Below are 12,111 nucleotides of genomic sequence, written 5' to 3'. Positions count from 1 at the left end.
ATTAAAGTTGCTTCACTACTCCGAGGATATTTACTTCTACATTACTCGTGTCGGCAGGTGTTCTCAATTCTGGAATATTTACTTCGTCTTCCTCTGTGATGGCATTTCGGAAGGCTGTGTTTATTAACTCTGCTTTGGCAGCACTGTCTTCGATAGTATCTCCATTGCTATCGCGCAGAGAAGGCATTGATTGTCTCTTGCCGCTACCATACTTGCCATACGAACTTAATCTCTTTGGATTTTCTGCCAGGTCTCGAGATAAATGTTCGCTGTGGAACCTGTTATCAGTATCTCGCATTGAAGTCCGCGATAAATTTCCAGTCTCTGTAAAAGATCGCCAATCTTGGTAATTTTGCATCTGTTTAAATTTGGCATGTTTGTTTCGTTGTTTCTGCAAGAGTTTTCTAACCAGTTTTAAGTACAAAGGACTATCAACTCCGCCGTTTCTCAACTTATTGAATATAAATCGCTCAATCGCTGGGATACGATTTCCTTGAATTCAAGCCACACCTGGTCTACACTTACATTATTAATTTGGAATGAGTGGAGATTGTGTCTCAGGAAGGCGTCAAGTGAATTTTTATCTGCGTTTTTTGAATAGGTATATTTTTCGCTTATTTTTGGAGGATTTGGGGATTACAATATTCAGTCACGCAACGACAACCCTGTGTTCACTAATCCCTGTATCGATTTTGATGCTCTTTATTAACTCAGGATTATTTGTTGCTAAGAGGTCGAGTGTGTTTTCACAACCGTTTACTCTTCGCGTGGGCTCATGAACTAACTGCTAGAAATAATTTTCAGAGTACTTGTTTAGCACAATGTCGGATGATATCTTATGCGTACCTCCGGAAATAAACATTTATTTTCTCCAACATATCGATGGTAAATTAAAGTCACCACAAACTATTATTGTATGTGTCGGGTACGTGTTTGAAATCAAACTAAAATTTTCTTTTAACCTTTCAACAACTGTATCATCTGACTTCTGAGGTCAGTAAGATGATTCTATTATTATTTTATTCCCGTTGTCAACAATGACCTCTGCCCATACTAACTCACAGGAAGCATCTACTTCAATTTCGCGACGAGTTAAACTACTTCTAACAGCAACAAACACACTACCGCCAACCGTTAGTTTCTTCCCAATAATTTCGGCTGAGCTTATATACGGCTTTAGATAGCTTTCAGTGCCTATAACGATTTGAGCATCAGTGCTTTCTATTAGCGCTTGGAGCTCTGGTCCTTTCCCAAGATAGCTACGACAATTTACAACTGTTTTACCAATGGTTCCTGTATCAACGTTCTTCCTGTGTTCGGACTGCATCCTTACTGACTAAAGCTCTTCTTGTGTTTGCCCGAGACCCTCTAATCTAAAAAACCGCCCAATCGACGCCGCACAGCCCCTGCTACCCTTGTAGCCGCATCCTGCTTATAGTGGACACCTGACCTATTCAGCGGTACCCGAAACCGAACCACAGTTTGGCGCAAGTCGAGGAATCTGCAGCCTACACAGTCGCAGAACCGTCTGAGCCTCTGATTCGGAACCTCCACTAGGTTCTGTACCAGAGGTCCGCAACGGTCCTCTTGACTATGCTGCAAATGGTCAGCTCTGCTTTCATCTTTCAAGCAAGACTGGCAGCGTTAACCACTTCTGTTAGCCGCTCCAAACCAGAGAGAATCTCTTCTGATCCAGAGTGACACAAATCATTGGTACCGACGTGAGCCACCACCTGCAGTTGGCTGGACCCTGTGCCATCACAGCCTTAAGCTGAGAGCCAAGTGTCACTAACTCGGCTCGCATCCGCACACAACAATCGGAGTCTCTGTCCATACTAAAGACCGTGGAAAACTAATCTATGCTGATAAACGGAGTATCGACACGTGCGGCTCTACTCTACTGTAGACCCTGACTAAAACGCAGCAACTATTCAAAAACCTAAATACCGGAGTACTCAGGTGAAACTAAATAATTCTCCCCTGATTAGAAACTTGTAATATGTCACAAAATCGGTTTACTTTCCGACGCAAACGAAAACGCGAGAATTGTGGCTATTAGATATCAAATTTACATGCAGAAACTCAACAAACTACACTGATAAAGCACACAGATGCTATAATAAAATTCGCTCCTGGTTAGGAGCTCGTAAATGTCTCAAAAGCGGTTACTTCCCTGTTCCTGCGTCTGTCTCCGTCGGCTACTACTGCCCACATCTGCACTCATACTGTAAGTAGGCTGTTTATGTTTTCTTATTGGCAACGTTACGTAGCGCTCTGTATGAAAATCACTGGCTGTGCTGTGTGCAGTCTGCGGCTAGTTTGCATTGTTGTCTGCCATTGTAGTGTTGGGCAGCTGGAGGTGAACAGCGCGTAGCGTTGCGCAGTTGGAGGTGAGCCGCCAGCAGTGGTGGATGTGGGGAGAGAGATGGCGGAGTTTTGAAATTTGTAAGACTGGATGTCATGAACTGCTATATATATTATGACTATTAAGGTAAATACATTGTTTGTTCGCTATCAAAATCTTTAATTTGCTAACTATGCCTATCAGTAGTTAGTGCCTTCAGTGGTTTGAATCTTTTACTTAGCTCGCAGTAGTGGCGCTCGCTGTATTGCAGTAGTTCGAGTAACGAAGATTTTTGGTGAGGTAAGTGATTTGTGAAAGGTATAGGTTAATGTTAGTCAGGCCCATTCTTTTGTAGAGATTTTTGAAAGTCAGATTGCGTTGCTCTAAAAAATATTGTGTGTCAGTTTAAGCACAGCCATGTGTATAATTATTCGAAGTCCCTTTACAGGAATTGCATAAATAATTTTTTACGATTTGGTAACTAATCTGCTAGCGTAAGTTCTCGTGATGCGTCACCCTAGTGTTAAGATGTGACATAGGTATTAAACATGGCCATTTTTACTGTAATATTTTTTCTGCTTGAGCTATGTCATGTTTAGATATAAGTTATTGCATTTGCTGCTGCTGTTTGCCAGGCATAGTGCTACTGAATTTCACTTTGTATTACTCTGTTAAGCCAGTTTTACTACTGATTTATTTGTCTTGTTTGCTGCACATTGCCTTATATTAGTTGCAATATTGTAATTGCTTTGCTGATTTCTATGATGCTGCTTGCCTTGCAAATCTGTATTTTTTGTCATTGCTGTTTGTGTTAATTGTTTTGTGCTGCTGCATTGCCTCGTCCCTTAGTTTAGCATCTGAGCTCAGTAGATTTAAGTTAGCTTAAGATGGGGTAGGCCATATAAGTGAACAATTTCTGATGAATTGGAAGAAATGCATTGAGAAGCTATAAGAAAATGGTTTGGCCAAAAATATATTTTGAAAGAGGATATGAACCAAAAAAGTAGCGTTTAGGGACAACAGGTTTAGGTAGGATTTTCTTGGAAATAAATGATGAGGTAAGATAAAGGAAAATTAATAATGAGGTAAGAAATATGTGAACATATAAATACAGAAAGCATGCTTGGATAGGATATTTTTGGTGGAAACAAATGTTGAAATAAGACGAAAGATCTATCGAATGAAGTTTTGGGTTGGACTGCAGTACCAAATGTTACATTGAAAACAAACCCTGTACTTTCCTCTTGTGTTATTCTGCTATGTGTTTGTGTACCCTTGTTTATTTGTGTTTTTCCTGTCTTTATGTGTTTAGCTGATGAGAGTTATGTTGTAGAATTTTTCTAATACTATGTTATTTACTTTGTAAAGATGTTTAGACATTATTTATCTGTTTTGCTTTGTTGTTCATGTGTGAAGTTGATGTTTCAAAAGTTATTCTGATCTTTTATGTATGTACTTATGTCATAATTCCTGTAACACTGATGTATATGTTATTTCGATTCTTTTGTAAAGCCTGTACTACAAATGTTATCAGTATTGTTATGTTTTTTAATGATGTATTTTGTACCTTTGTAATTGTATTCTTATGTTATAAATTTGTAATTGACACCAGTTGATCATATTATTAACTTGTAAGTTACATTTCACTGCACACGTTTCTGTTGGTCGTAGTATATGGACAATATGTCAGAAGTAGGGACTGATAGCGTTTGCACGTGCGTTAATAATTCAGCAAGGGACTTGTTAACAGCATTGCTGGTTCTAAGGACATTTCAAAAAAAAATTTTTGTGTGTGCACAAGTGGTGGTTCATGGACTTGCTATATTCTCCGCAAGACTCTTTGATGGTGATTGTGCACCAGCACAGTCGCAACAGATGGCTGCTGGCCGTCTCTACAAGGACTACAGTGGGTCTGCTATTTTGATGGCCCACTAGTACCATTATTTCTACAAGGACTGCAGTGGGTCTGCACCTCTGGTGGCCCACCAATACAGTAATCTCTAATAGGACTACAGTGGTCTGCTCTGTGATGACCTACCTACCAATACTCTTCAAAACTTCGACTGGCTCTGCTGTTGGTTTGCTCTGTTGTGACCCATTACCTGTCAGCATGTCAAGAGTCAGCATTGTCTTTCTATTTGAAGGACAACACTACTTCTTCAAGACTGCATGGAAATCCACTACTTCCGTGTGCATTTTCTTTTATTGCTCAGACTTTGAGAAAAACACTGCAATTTTCCTGTGATGAACAATCTGGACTGTCTTTATGGACTGTGAGAAAATTTTAGCTTTTGACCAACATTGTATCAATAAGTGTGTGCATTTGATATCTTTGTTATTGTAATTATGAAAAATTATATCAAATCATTACTGGCCACTGCCCAAAACAAATTGTAAAATTTTTTATGGGGAGCATGGGGGCTATGTAAGTAGGCTGTTTATGTTTTCTTATTGGCAACGTTACATAGCGCTCTGTATGAAAATCACTGGCTGTGCTGTGTGCAGTCTGTGGCTAGTTTGCATTGCTGTCTGCCATTGTAGTGTTGGGCAGCTGGATGTGAACAGCGCGTAGCGTTGCGCAGTTGGAGGTGAGCCACCAGTAGTGGTGGATGTGAGGAGAGAGATGGCGGAGTTTTGAAATTTGTAAGACTGGATGTCATGAACTGCTATATATATTATGACTATTAAGGTAAATACATTGTTTGTTCTCTATCAAAATCTTTCATTTGCTAACTATGCCTATCAGTAGTTAGTGCCTTCAGTAGTTTGAATCTTTTATTTAGCTCGCAGTAGGGGCGCTCGCTGTATTGCAGTAGTTCGAGTAACGAAAATTTTTGGTGAGGTAAGTGATTTGTGAAAGGTATAGGTTAATGTTAGTCAGGGCCATACCTTTGTAGAGATTTTTGAAAGTCAGATTGCGTTGCGCTAAAAAATATTGTGTGTCAGTTTAAGCACAGTCATGTGTATAATTATTCAAAGGGGACGTTTCAATACTTACTAGTATTAGACTAACCAAATTTTTGCGATTCCTATGGAGGTGATACAAAGGAGGCTGCATTTTACTTCGGGATTCCTTACCTAATACTGATTCTTGAAACATTGTAAAGTTTTTAGATCCATACGATAACAATTCCGATTTCCTGTGTTTACTGTGGAAAAGACATTATCCCAAAGGTAAGTTGCTTTATTTAAACTCAGAACAATTGTAATTCTGTTATAAATTCGTTTCGCGCATTGAGCGGTGATTATGTGAATCATTTTAGGTTAAAATAGTTGGACTTAATTATTATTCAGAAAGAGAATATTTTGTAAATAATTTTTAAGAACAAACATATTTGGTGTTCTCAGAAAGAATTTTTAATCTGAAATATAGTGTGCTTTAATATGGAACTTCTTGGAAGATTAAAACTGTGTTACGGTCCGGGATTCAAAAATAGGACCTTTGACTTTGCTGATCATTTTTACCTACTGAGCTTCACAAGCACTACTCACAACCCTCTCTCATAGCTCTACTTCCGCGACACCTCATTCTCTGCCTTCGAAACTCACTTTCATTCAGTCTTAATTTATCCAAGGTAGATCTTAATGACTGTAAGCAATCTTAGCAAAGAACAAAATTAATTCACATCATAATCTATGTATAACTTTCAGGGCTTATAGCCAGCACCTAAACTTTACTGAGAATCAGCGATAACAGATGTTTTTACCTCAAGTTGCTCACTTATTAACTTCTGGGGCAGAAGATGAATAGTGTTTCAGTAATTGAGTGTTATTTTTAATTAATATGTTTATCAATTTACAGTTTCCTGTTTCTACCACCGTACCAGAGTGCTAAAGAAAAATCTGATATTGGACTAGAGTATCTACAGATTCATTTACATATTGTTGTAGATTATATTCGTGTACTATTAATCTGATCCAATATTCACTCCGAGTAAATGTTTCATGACAATGAACTCCGATTTCTCAAGTAACCTAGAAATACAATTTTTATAGCTACAATGATTTTGCATGTTTCGTACTGTCTTGTCTGTAGTTCGCACGTTGTGATATGTTGAGCGGTCCATCGCCTTTTACTGAATCAGCCGGGCATATTTCACTTTCTTCGAATTTGTGTCCAAGATGATAAAGTAATTTAGTTTTGGTCAAAAACGCTTCGAGATAACATCGCAAACTGGGAATTGCTCCCAGTAACTTCGTTACTTATTGTATACCGTTATTGTGATGGAAGTGTAGATAAAAAATATGGTTTGTCTTTTGGCTGGTGTCAGTGTCTTCAGAGGATTTTTGTGTGAAGGGAGTCAGACAGCTAAAGGCGAGATAATTAAATCCATATTCGAACTAAGAACGGTTTACATATATTTTAAGGGGTTGTTGCTGTAGTGACAGTGGTAAAATTTAGCTATCGCCAAATAGATGTTAGGTATAACAGTTCTATAAATCTAGAATTCATTCTTCATCCTTTATGCACGAAGGTGTGGAATGCACTACGAAACTGTTAAGGTTTTTGTGACCACTTGTTGACAAAATGCCTCCTAGCTTCTGTCCCCAGTTCTTCGACAAATCTTTGTTTGATAAATTTCTTGACTTTCCGCCAGCACGAGTGCTTGACAACGTGAGAGCTTCTCCCTCCATTGCTAGTGGTGGACTGGTTTAAAATGGTTCAAAGGGCTCTGAGCACTATGGGACTTAACATCTTTGGTCATCAGTCCCCTAGAACTTAGAACTACTTAAACCTAACTAACCTAAGGACATCACACACATCCATGCCCGAGGCAGGATTCGAACCTGCGACCGTAGCGTGGTGGACTGGAGTTAAGCTCTCGGCCGCAGATTATATGCGTCTGACGCGCCAACATCCAAGGTCTTTTCCGTGGGCATTACCTGAGCGGTTCTCCCCTTTATACCTGCAACGGTCATTCTCTACTGCAAGGGAACCCAGCACCCGTTAACCTAGTGGCTTTCTTCTTTTTTGTTGAAGCTGTTGTATGGTTTGTATATTTTTATAGCTTCCCTGAACAAACAGGCGTAACAGTTTTTCTCTACAGCAATAACTTCATTTAGCAACAGCTTCATTTTGGCGGCGAACTTCACGATGTGGTCGGTCTCACACAGTGTATGCTCTGCCACTGCCGATTTCTCTACCTGCCGTAACTTGCAATTTCGCTTAGTTCGGTGATACTGGTGTTGGCTGATGATCGTCCAGTTATTCCAGCATAGACTTTCCACGTTATATGACGTATGGTATATTCCTGACATTTCAAATGGGTCCCTTTTCTCCTTTGTCGATCTGAGACACTTTTTGATCTTCTTTGTCGGTTTTTAAATAGTCTTTAAGCCGTATTTGCGGAATACATCGCCGATTCTGCCTGTCAGAAAGACCATACTGTGTGTTTCTTTCCCGATGTGTCACTTCACGGAATGTTCGACTCTGTGACGCTTCTTAAGTGACTGGTACAGTACTCATTGCTTCTCAGAAAGCCTTCCAAGTGTCGCATCTAGCATCAGAGGTCTTTCGGTTCACATACTCGTATTGCTTGCATAACGAGCTCGTCAATGATGCCTCTTTGCTAACTCGGGTGGTGATTTGATATTTTGTGCAGGTATCGGGCGGCGTGTGTCGTTTTTCGACGCACGTTATGTCCCACATTTTCATCATCCGTCCTGACCAGCTCAACTGTTGGTCCTTTCCTGCCACCACTTTATGTTGGCCTGGAGGCTGTTCAGCTGTCCTAGGAAGTCACCGAACAGTTCCTCACCATGCCGCCTCACAACCCGAAGTATCGCCAACGTATCTGTACAAACCCTAGGTTTATAAGACACCAAGCCCAGCGCCCGTGCTTCGAAATCTTCCATGAAGAGGAGAAGTTGCCATTCCACATGAAATACGTCGGGATCAGATATCCATAAAATAACTTGGTAACATCTTACGGGTAAATAGAACACATATACTCCTGATAATCACTGAGTGACACTTTGCTAAACAAGGAAACAACATCAAAGATGACCGGGATATCGTTCGGTCCCAGTTTTAGTTTATTCAGAGTGTCAGTGAAATGTCCTGAGTCCTTCATGTATGTGTCAGACTTTACCATGTGTGACACAAGCACAAAGACTCAGTGTTTCGCCAGCTTATACGTTCAAAAATGGCTCTGAGCACTGTGGGACTTAATTTCTAAGGTCATCAGTCCCCTAGACCTTAGAACTACTTAAACCTAACTAACCTAAGGACATCACACACATCCATGCCCGAGGCAGGATTCGAACCTGCGACCGTAGCGGTCGCGCGGCTCCAGACTGTAGCGCCTAGAACCGCTCGGCCACTACGGCCGGCTAGTTTATACGTCAACGAGCTACGAGTGCTAGCAATCGGTCTTAACGGAACGGTATACTTATGGCTCTTTGACAATTCACTCAGCCGAGGTCGTGGGCCTGTGTTGCAACCAATCAAAATCAGGATCACATAAGCGTCATTGGAGGTTGGGGCAGTTATAGAATTCGGCAGTGACGGATCAAACGACTGCATAATGGGATTCGCCGGCACTGAAGATGTTGCTATTGAGGAGAACTATTACACCCCTTTGTGTAGGCTGATTACAGAAACACACAAACATGACAATAGTTCAAAAGCAATGAAGAAAGCTTCAAAGTGAGTGCGTGCTGGTTTTGTGGGCTGCAGTGAACAACCGCTGCAGGTAACAAGGGGAGAATTGCCGTGGTAATGCCCATGAAAAAGCCCTTGGACGTTGTGACGCCCGATATATATAATCTGGGACCGCGAGCTCGGTTCCAATCCACCAAGCGCAGTGGTGGGGGGAGTTTTAACACTGTCAGCCGAAGAACCCGAGACAGAGGCCAACCGTCGATTTGATGCATGCAGTCTTTCAAAGCTGTAGAATCTGCACAATGTGCGAGAGATATGAGGAAAATTAGGTATATTTGATGCAAATCAATTAATTCTGGATTGAAGTGCTAATTTATTTCGCATGTAACAATGTATCACTGTAAATCTAGCAACGACACCTAAGTTTTCTTCTGTAATAAACATAGGAAATTTATTTTTCAGTGTGTACTGCTTCACGATATTGCTTTAAATGTGGCCTTCTATACATGTTTGTTTTTACAGCGACAATACGCTCAGCGAAAAATTTTTCTCATTTGGAAGCGTTGTATTATCGCTTTTGGTATTAATTAATTCAATTTTTAAATCTTTATATGAAATCTGAACCTATTATATGCTTTCAACTTACACTGTAAAGAAATTAGTGAGTTAAGCGTGATTTTACTTACGAATCTGTAAACAGCAACTTCTCAGAACTGTAACGCAAATCAGGTTATTTGTTCTTGAAAATAGTTCGTTGTTCTTCAGTGAAGGATCCTATGAAGTTTGCTAACGCGCATTAGGTGATGATTCCTTTAGTCTTACAACGTGAAAGAGACCCGTTTCCTATGGCTCGCAGGCATGCGGGGGATAAACAATCATTCGCTATCCAGCACAAACGATCACTTCTTTGTTCTTGGAAAACATATTATGTGACCAACGTTTCAGACCTCTTTACTCTTTCTTTAAATAATTCCACTGATTTAAATTATTCTAAATTATCTGATGCTCTACATTATTACAGATTCCAAAAGAAGCTCGCATTCGGGAGGACGACGGTTCAAACCCGCGTCCGGCCATCCTGATTTAGGTTTTCCGTGATTTCCCTAAATCGCTCCAGGCAAATGCCGGGATGGTTCCTTTCAGAGGGCACGGCCGACTTCCTTCCCCATCCTACCCTAATCCGATGAGACCGATGACCTCGCTGTCTGGTCTCCTTCCCCAAAACAACCAACAACCAACCAACCAAAAGAAGTGGCGGCATCTGGTATAGCCTTAACAACTTACTTACCAGTAGTCGTGGGTAACAACTAACACAGATGCACAGACTATGATTCCAGTGTTCCACGTTACATGAATCTGTCGTCGGAAATGGTCACTAAGGTATGTACACTGGTGTAAACGGCGTCCCACCATGTACACAAATTCTCAGTGGTAGCCGTTAGCGGTGGACGTTGCGAAAATATTTGCGCGAACGTTATCCTGCCTGAACGAACTAATTTTCTGCAGCGTTACAGCTAAACAGTCATGGGTGGATTGTGCTGTGTACACACCTCTATTAACAAACCCCAGACGTAGCGTAGGTACGGTCTCTGGTTTGACGCTGCCTCTGTCGCGAGAGCGAGAATCCTTCGTGTGATGGTGTTTGCGTAAAACATCCGTGAACTCGCTAAACTTCACTAAAGACGATATCAGCTAGAAAAATCTGTCTGATGTACAGTTGTTTTGTCTTACTGTATTTGTACTCTTCTCTTTGAATTTAACTAAACATATAACACGCAACAACGTAAATGCACTGTTGTGGGTTAGCACTTTTCCGCCGACCCCTTCAGTTTATCACTTATGTTTCACGCAAATAAGGTTGTTATTCGACCAAATAAACCCTTTCAGGTCCCAGGAGCACCTCTGTTACATTTTAATACCAGCTCTTTTCTTTGTTTGATGTCTACTACCATGCCTACCGGATAAGACTGTAAGTTAGGTCAGATAAGCGTCTTGTTTGTACCATCATTAGAAGAACATTTCTAATGTGTTAACGCGTACTCTATTATCAAGTATATGAATTTGTCCCATTTCATTTAGCTTTCTAGAGATTATTCGCAGAATCCGATACCGTTGATTTATGGCATTTCATTGTCGGTGAATTCTTGCATTTATCAACATTTAATGGAACTATCGTTCATTAAACCATGTGTAAACCTGTGCAAGGTTAATCCAACGACCATGACGTGGTATAGCCAACTCCGTCGTACTTGTACAGGTTAGTCATGCCACTAGTTGTACATGTTAAATTATTTACGTATATTAACAACATTCGTGGTCTTCTCATGCTTCTTTTTGGTCCGTATGATATTACCTTCGTTTTTGTTGAATATTTGCCTCACAATTCAGCGTTGTCATTTTTCACAGTCAAAAATGCTTCACACCTATCATGAATTTGTGAAATATTCCGAAGAATTTTTATCTTGCATATCAGACGAGAATGTGGTACAGTGCCGAATGTACATGTGTTTCGAAATCTGCGATACCACTGGTGAAAAAGCAACTAACGCTAGATACCGTCAATTTTTCCAGGAATTCCATTCCGTTTGGTCTTAGGTTATCCTCTAGGATCATTCGACAACAATCTGAAAATCAGTGCGTGAGTTATTTTACTCACTTTACTTCCGGGAACGAACTGCTATATTTCAAGCCATACGACAAAGTCCAATGCGTGAGAAATTTTCTAGATGTGTGAGGCAGGAAAGGCACTCATTCCGCAGCGTATCCAACATAAACTCCATCTGTGCCTGATGCCTGCGGCGTCTTGAGTAATCTTAATTGTATGTTTACACGGGACATGTGTATGTGAATGTGTCTAACCGGTAAATGCGTGCTGCACTCAAATATTTGTCTACCAGTAACGTCATGATTGAAGTCATTTATAAATTAGGAATTAATCTTACTTTCTAGCTGACGTTTCAAGACCAGGCTCCTCCACTTGGGACTGGAAAATTTAGATTCACTGATTTTATATATTACCAAAACGCCCTAGAGTTCTTGACAGAGGTTTTGTGAGGAGATAAAAAAAGGGCGAAAAAAAAACAGACAGTACAGTCATAGCCTGACGAGCTGAGGCTACCGCCTGAGGTACTAAATTACTCAACTTTCTTACTAACTGCAGATT

Source organism: Schistocerca piceifrons, chromosome 5, assembly GCF_021461385.2.
Source record: "Schistocerca piceifrons isolate TAMUIC-IGC-003096 chromosome 5, iqSchPice1.1, whole genome shotgun sequence".
In the NCBI taxonomy this organism is placed as follows: Eukaryota; Metazoa; Arthropoda; class Insecta; order Orthoptera; family Acrididae; genus Schistocerca; species Schistocerca piceifrons.
Note: the sequence above shows the minus strand (reverse complement) of the source record.